General features: G+C 34.6%; 1 long non-coding RNA gene across 1 annotated transcript; it reads right to left on the bottom strand.

Moving 5' to 3' along the window:
* Window positions 1–4335: 4335 nt before the first annotated feature.
* Window positions 4336–6259, bottom strand: LOC143718513 (uncharacterized). The gene is made up of 4 exons (XR_013196419.1): window positions 6153–6259; window positions 5937–6028; window positions 4586–4703; window positions 4336–4437 (listed from the first exon to the last, which is right to left on the bottom strand). It is a non-coding gene; the product is annotated as an uncharacterized LOC143718513 (long non-coding RNA).
* Window positions 6260–7028: the final 769 nt, after the last annotated feature.

Consider the following 7028-nt stretch of genomic DNA (forward strand, 5'->3'; position numbering starts at 1 on the left):
TCTACGCACTGCACCTAGAATACCCAAACTGCATGGGCAACACCTTTCTTTTCATTCAGCAAGTTTTGCTAGGTTTAGGAAAGAAGAAGTTGAAGGGCAAGATTCTGGCTGTTACAAATCAGATTACCATGTAAACAGATAAATGCATTTTTCTTCTGGTTCTCTTTCAGAATCGTTAGATAAAAAATGTTCCCTTTCATTGAACTATGCCTTAGGGTTGGACAAATGTTCATGTTCCTTAATAATACAGTATAACACAGTGCTTGTTAAATATTTTGAAAAGTTTTAAAATACTGTTTTAAAGATTTGAAATTTGGTAATTGGTACTTAAGATATTTCTTTGTTTTTGTCAGTCTTTGAAAACTGATTTTGATAAGTGAATTCAAATAAATTGTAAGTTCAAAAAAATGATTGTTATCCTTATCCTTATTTGTAATGCAGGTGTATCTTTATTAAATCATTTACAGTAAATAGCTATATTTAAATTAAAGTTTTGGGTCTACTCACAAAATTCATCCAGATTGTAGGTTTCACATATGTTGTCTGTGCATAACTGTAAGCCCTTACAGGTTGATTGAACTTAAAAAATTTATGGAAACTCGTTGCCCTAAAAAAGTTAATTTTGTATTGTTGAAAAAAACAGCATATTTTAAGTTTTATGTACCTAAAGTTTCAATTGCACTGCATTAAAAACTGTTAGTTCAATGAACTAAAAGTTTTCGATTTAAATGCATTTGAAATCTTAAGTACATTAAACTTAAAATATGCTGTTTTTTCAACAATACAAAATTAAGTTTTTTTTAGGGCAACGAGTTTCCATAATTTTTTTAAGTTCAATCAACCTGTAAGGGCTTACAGTGTAAATAAGAAAAGTTTCTTCATCTCCAGATGATAAACTCGAGGATCATTCACCCATCCTGATTTAAAATACATGTACGCTTCAGTGCTCTTGTATGCCTTGAGGGACTCCCCGCTGTATGTAGAAGGTTTGTGGACGAGGTAGATGTAAATGTCACCAAAAGACATGTTTGGCAAGTTAACGACAGATTTCAGCGGGGTCAGTAGTTGATTCGGAAGTAAATACGGATCAAAACCCAAAATATCAATTTTCTTGTAATAGCGTTGCTTTTCTTTATCAGATAGATGAGCGATTTTCGTCTGAGTAACGTTAGCATTTCTTTGACGTTAACGTTTGCTATTTTCCCTGGAATCATAGACAGTAAAATGAGCTAAACCTGAAATCGACGGTCGGTGGCGCGGGCGCTACGGTCCTAAAGATGGCGGCCACACCAAAAAAGTCACGTGACTGAAACCCATGTATAGCGTTACTCACAGTACGCACGTGCATTAACAGCGAACAGCGAAAACAACAACCGGCAGAAACCGGGAATCAGTAAGTTAACGTTATGCTTTTCGTCAATGTCCCGAGAAAACATGCATTATGGGAAATGTAGTTCTTCCAGGAAACCCGCTGATAACTTTACAGTAACGTTACTGTTGTAAGATTCAACAACTTCTAAAGTTACAATTACTTGGATTTGTAAACTATTTACAACAAATATTAACACAACAAATATTCAATGTGCACATTGTACAAATATATTCCTAGTTCCAAATTTAAGACTATTTATTGAAATTCAATTTAAAAAAAACAACAACAAAAAAACGTTAGCGTTACTTACCAAATCAGGGCTGATGATAATAAGATGGCACTTAAAAAAAGGAGGGCAATAATCCTAATGAAAAAAACTGGGGTGGTGGTTTGAAACGAGGGGATAAAAGTGCGCATTGATGCAAACGAATAAAAACAAATTAAACTGTGCGGCTGGCCAAAACTTCTCCGCATCAAGTCAAATTCAAGATGGCTGAGTCAGCTTTCCTGAGGGAGAGATAAGACCCACCCACCATAACGGTATGGTTCCTAAACTTTTTGAGTGTTCCACACAAATTAGCTATAAAATATTGAGCCCTATTCAATTAAAGTGGCATAAATCTCAACAAATATGACCTTATTAGTTATGAGCTAGAACAACTGTTTGGGATTACAGTGAGGAAGAGCAATGCAGTTATTGCATCTTTACGGATTAATGGGTACATGGTTAGAAATTGTCAATTTTTAGGTTCCTGGGCATCAGTGCAAATCAATTCTGGGGTACCAACACCACCTAAAGTGTCAAAAAGACAGAGGAGACAATCCTTTTCTTCCAATCCTTAAACAAAATCAACTGCAACAAAAAACTGCTGGACTGGTAGCCTATCCTTATCTTTGCTCCATAGAGCGTGTGACATATACTGTATTTCTGTGTGGTTTGCAAGGACAGCCTGCCGTTTTTAAATGTTAATTTAACATGAACAAACACTCCTGAAAATATATATTCCAAATGAAAAGATGCATATAGACATTTCATAAATGTAGCTATCTGGTCCTATCTGGGTTAGCTACTGACCAATTATGAGTTGACAAACCTTTGCACATAGGCCTACCCTTCACCGACCCTATGTTTAATGTTTTATGTCATAGGCTAATGTGTGAACACTAATATCAAAATAAACAACATACAAGTTTATTGCTATTTGTATATATTGTTATATATTTATACTTTGTTTAGATGTTAAAATCACTAAATTAATGATCCCATTGCACTGACTGACTGACGTTAAATTGAAGTGTGTATCATTAAAACATCACACACATATCATTCTACATTGATGAGAATGAATTGGGAACCAGTTGGTTTATCCTCACTAATGGTGGAAAAAGTAACAGAAATCACGTGACAAATATACGGTTAGACGATGAAGGTGGTCATATTCATAGTACAACGAATTTTTATAAAAGACAAAGTTAGTTAAACTTTTAGTTTATATACTCTTTATGTGTGTGTGTGTGTGTGTGTGTGTGTGTGTGTGTGTGTGTGTGTGTGTGTGTGTGTGTGTGTGTGTGTGTGTGTGTGTGTGTGTGTGTACATATATTGTATTAAAAATTAAAATCTAATAGCTTGTAGTAGAAAAAGTATAACTACTTACTGTAAATTTCACATAGAAATCAGTTGTCACTCAAACAAACTACTAGATTTGGCCACTTTTTATATTTTCATTTAACAACATTTAACTTTTTTTTTGTAATAATCATCGAAAAAAAATTGTATTTCTCAAAACACTTCCCATACCTTCCCCAATCCCAGCATTCCACTATAGTATACGTGTCTGTGAATCCCATTGGAAAAGAGAAAGAATTTTTTTGTTACAAAATGGATTACTTCATATTAGCCTCTTAATGCCCCTTCCTACTCAGTTAACACCTTTTTGTCTCATGCAGTACAAGCACACAAATGCACACATGCAGACACAGAGGAGGACATATTTATATGTGAATATATATATATAAAAAAAAAATATATATATATATATATATTAGTAAGAGCAAGGAAACATAAATATGGAGAAAAAGAATGAGAGAATATATGAAGCGCGAAAGACAAACAACATGCAATGTACATTAATAACTACAGCAGAAGTTAGTCATCTTCATCAGAGCTCTGATCAGTACTGCTTGAGTAAAGGGCTTCCAGGTGTTCTGGCCAGCTTCCATAATCACATTCTTCAACAGCAATGTGTTGCGTGATGCTGTCTATTGCTTGATAACTTATGTTAACAGTGTCCTGGTGTGCTCTTAGCTGATGTAATTTTCTCTGCAACACACACCGAAGTCCTTGAATCCCATCATCTGGAAGATTCCAGGGGTTAACTATAAAACAAACACACACAAAAAAGACAATTAAGTTAACATTTCATGTGGGATCAGTGTGTCAGTGGGATCAGTTAAGAAATATGCATATATTTTTTTAATTGACAAAAGCAATTTTAGCAATTCTTACCACCTGAAATGATGCTATCAAGCAAACTGTTCAGTTTGTGTTCCTGACTTCTTAGATAAAGCCAGTGCTGCTTTGCCTCTTGAACAAGGATGATCTTTTCTTCCTCTAGTCGTCGAATTAGCATCACCTTGTCAAAGACATTTGTTAAGAGGTTGACATCATCTACAAAATACAGGTATATCATGTAAATCAAAATACATATTGACAAAATGTTTTAAAGTGAATACCTATGCTATGCATCACTGACCTGGCACTGTTAGCTGCCAGGGGAAAACATAGTCATTTTGAAGGACCTCCTCGACAGACACAATCTTAGTGGAAGGGTCAGCAATGAATTGACATTAGACATTTTGCATATGACTATTTGTTACCGTTAACGACAATAATTGTAGCAGTATTAGTAATAACAACTACAAGGACGACAACAACGTTTCTCCCTAAATATTTAAAATACCAGTGTGTCTGTAAAGACGATGCTTCCGTTGTTTAATGCACAAAGACAATTCTTCTATTGTGTTCCTTATCGGCTGAATTGTAGCATCACAGTCCCTAACAGTTGCTTAAAAAAAGAAGAAAAAAAGACATCTCAGTGTTAATCAATTTATAAAACTGCTTGTTCAATCACAAGTTATAGCACTGCAGTGATAGTGTTTTGCAATTGTACACTAAATGACAGTATAAATGTATTTATTGTAGCCGTTACATACTAGTGTGTGCCCACTCCTGTACATCTGTGACCCACTGATGGAGTACGCCATCATCTACAGCCAGTTCGGTTTTCATTTCATGTAGGCTTTCAGTCTCTTTTTTGAGATTCTGCTGAGTCTGAAACATACAAACCAGTAAACCAGTGAGTTAGTTACAATGTCAAGAGTATGTGATTAGTTGGTTTTCTGCATAAATGGATCACAAAATGTCATCTCATCTTCATGAAAGCCAAAAGCATAGGCAAATCAAAATGTGCTTATAATTAAAATAATATATAATTGTTAATGTTTTGAAATACTATCAAATTGAATATCCCATTAAACATTATCAGAGCCGTGGCAAAAGTGAAATTGCGAAGAATATGTGTTTTATAGTGGGTGTAACGATACCATCATGTCACGATTCGATACAGTATCACGATACTGAACTCACGATACAATATTATTGCGATACTCCAAGACATATGATAAAAGGTAAACAAAAAATGTACTGTTGATTAAAATGCTAAATTTGATATTACATTGTGGGTTTAAATGAATAGGCTTGGACTTGGTGCTTGTAACCCAAGGACAATGGTGACACCAAATTAAAAATATTCATGATTCTGAAAATACAGAATTATTTTAGATGAATATGCTTGCACTCTTTCACTGACTAAATATATTTAAAATAATGTCAGCCACTTTTTACGGGTAACATCAGACATTTGGCAATATCAGGACCCACAAATATACTCACATTGCATTATTATACATTATATATAGTAGTTCAATGTAGTACTGACACTAAAACAAGAATTTTTTTCCTCATACAGTAATTTTTATTTGTATCTCCACGATACGTATCGTCACTATCCACATTACGTATTGTTGCATTTTTGTATTGCGATATATTGTGGCACGATATATTGTTACACCCCTGGTGTTTTAGCACATTTAGCAGCAATAACATCAACCGAGAGTTTCAGTGGCCTTAAAGAACTGCTTCATCTCAGCTACGTTTTAGAATATCTGGTCTAAATAGCTCTCTAGATATCATTCCACAGCATATCTATTGGTTTACAGTCTGAACTGTCGATAACCAATTCCAACAGCAATTAGCTTTTGTTGAGGGTTTCACATACATTTTTTTTTCAAACTATGATCTGAATATTTGAAAGGTATAATCAATATGTAGAGCAATTCAATAATTTGATCAATGTAACAATGTGTCTGTCTGTAAATTAAATGAGACGTAGACATGATATTTTGTGAGAAATGCCAGAAAATTCAAGTAGTTTCTGGAACTTTGGAAGAGATTGATGCTTCACATTTAACACAGGTAATAAAGAATAATATAAATAAACATTGCCTTTTGGTATCTTGTGCAAAGAGTTTGGCACAGATTTTGCACCTTCATTTTGTTCCACCTCATACACTGCAACGTGAGCAAATCTGTGCGTCCTGTCAATCAAAACAAACACATTTAATATTTACACCAAATACCAAAGTCTCATATTTATTGGGTTAAATGTTACTAGAAAATTGAAATATTTGGAAAGGCAATATTACAAATAAACTTGCTAACCTCCTTTGGACATAAAATTAGTGCTTATACCAATCCTTGATAAAAAGCTATTCGCTTGTTCTACTTCTTCTCCCATGGTATATGCAGCACCCGTTTGGAAGCTTCCACTCCATTTTATCTATTTAGTGAGAAAATGTTTAGTACATACAGGCTTTATCAGAATATAAAACAACATTTAAAAAGGCAAACAAACACATTGGTGTAATATACCTCGCATTTTATGCCATGTACTTTTGCATGCATAACTGAGAGGAATGGCTTCATGTTCAGAAGAGGTCTCAGTTCCAGGCAGGCGTGACACACTTTAATTAAGTATGGCCAGTATTTGCACATGATGTCAGCACAAAAGAAAGTTGAATTTTCTGTGCAGAGTTCTTTCTGCAAGTACAGAGGATAGGCATAGATCGCTCCTCTGAACATATTGAGTGCCCTCAAAAGAACACCATGCCGACAGACAGAAACTTCAATGACCTCCTCATCAAGTTTACTGCTGGTCTTTCTGGAAGACTCTTTGGCAGCTGCAAACTCTGCAGAACCACAAACACCTTTGCCTCCCACCTACGTGAAATAGAAAAATAAAAGGAAAAACAGGCATTTGTGATAGACAGAAAATAAGCTGATAGGCTTGATCATGAATTGTGTACACATTATATTTGTGAAATCAGTGTATAAAACTTTTGAAAAACATATGAAATCATACTGTGTACTTGCAAGCAATCTGAGGCAGTGTAGTGCACTTACATGTTGCACTTTTTCGCGGATATATTGAACAAAAGACAAAACATCATCATCTTTGCAAAGAAACAACCCGTTGAAGTAGCCAGAGCCTTCTGAACTAATAAAACAAAATTAGATAGATTTTTTTAGATTTGATTT

This window comes from Siphateles boraxobius, unplaced genomic scaffold (assembly GCF_051911475.1).
Source record: "Siphateles boraxobius isolate OS27281-9 unplaced genomic scaffold, OSU_SipBor_1 61, whole genome shotgun sequence".
Taxonomy (NCBI): domain Eukaryota; kingdom Metazoa; phylum Chordata; class Actinopteri; order Cypriniformes; family Leuciscidae; genus Siphateles; species Siphateles boraxobius.